The following is a 1,749-nucleotide window of genomic DNA, read 5'->3' on the forward strand; positions in this document are numbered from 1 at the left end:
TGAAGTGGGGGTTATTCTGATACACTTTCACAGGGTTTCATCCATGGTTACTTGGCTCCATGTCTTGATAGCCATGATGAGGCACAGCATCATGGTGGCAGGTATGGCAAAGGCCACTCACCTGGTGACAGACAAGAAGCAGGTAGAGAGACAGACACAAGAAAGGCAAGAGACAGAGAGAGAGAGAGAGAGACAGACAGACAGACAGAGACAGAGACAGAGACAGAGAGACAGAGGTGGGAAGAGAAGAGGGAAAGAGGAGGGAAGAAGAGAGGAGAGAAGCAAAGTGGTGGGAGGAAGGGAAGGGGGAGAGGGGAGGGAAGTACTAGGAAGTATAACTTTCAGTGTCACATCTCCCATGACCTACTTCCTGAGCTAAGTCCCCGAGTCCTAAAGTTTCCACCACCTCCTGAAACAGCATCTCCAGTTGGGGACCATGTGTTCAACACATGGTTCATAACACACATGAGAAAACGAGAAGAGTGTCGTGAAGTCTCAGGTTCAGTCATGGACATACTGCCTGTCTTGCTTCCTCTATACCTACAACTACTTTTCCATCCTCCCCACGTTAGTTAAGGCAAACTCAAAATATTGTAACATTGCCTCTGTAAATATTTATCAATGTCTAAAAGATGCAGACCTTTAAGGATGTTATTTTTACTAAACAGATAAGAAACAGACTGAATGCATTTTATCCTTTAATAAAAAGCAAGAAAGGTAACATGGGAAGAGGAGACATATTTAGAAGCATATGTAAATCAGGTTAAGAGTTAATCTGCCTCAAACTCGCATCTTTGGCCACTTGGAGTTTGCCTTTTTCATCCATACTTTGGTACTTGTCAGGAAACCCTATTCTTTCCCTAATAGCTCTAAGCCCTTGACCTCATGAATACAGAGAATTACATGGATACAAGCTGCCCAAAGCCAATTGGGAAGGTATTATGATCAACCCAGAATCTTTCCAGGCTCCTGACATTTCTCTCAGATCTAGGGACTTGGTGCTTAAGGAAATAACATTTCCTGAGATAAGAAGCCATATCCTAACTGGAAATGAAATTAACACTAATCCTTTAAAAATTGACTATTCAGAAGCTATGCAATCTACTTCTCCCCTCGCCCAGAAACCTTCCGTTAGGCAGATGCTGAACACTGAACTGAACAGACTAGCTTGTTTCTGAGAGCATATTACTCCTGCAAACACACACACACACACACAGACAAGTTAAGTACTTATCCAAACAAGGTACAGAGCCTTCCTGCATTCTCCAAACAGAACTGGATCACACTCCTTTGTTTCTATTTCCCCAATAGCTTCTGAGACATTTGTGGCAGCTACTACTGCCTGAAATTCCTTGAGTCTGTTAGGCCTGAATCACAATGGGTAGGCCCACCTTATTCCCATATTTTTTCCCCCTAAAGTTTATACATGTCCTGTACTTAGACTGACTGGCCTTGCTACTTACTGAATGATTCTAGGCAAGTTAGTTAAACTTTGTGAAACCCAATTCATAGGTGGGTAAGACAAAGGGAAAGGAGATGGACAGCCAGGGTAATTTAGACTGCCTAACAAGGGCAGCTGAGAGATAAAGGATCACCCAGTGGCACTCTCAGTTTCCCATCTAATATCCCTGCTTCTTTAGTTGAAGTTTCAGCCTCTTACTGGCTAAAGGTTAAGATGATAAAGACAGAAGACAAGGACAAGGGAGGGTGGAAAACTCAATGTAAAAACCATGCTGCCCGAGAAACACA

This window comes from Dipodomys spectabilis, unplaced genomic scaffold (genome assembly GCF_019054845.1).
Source record: "Dipodomys spectabilis isolate Male_0828 unplaced genomic scaffold, ASM1905484v1 ptg000207l, whole genome shotgun sequence".
Taxonomy (NCBI): domain Eukaryota; kingdom Metazoa; phylum Chordata; class Mammalia; order Rodentia; family Heteromyidae; genus Dipodomys; species Dipodomys spectabilis.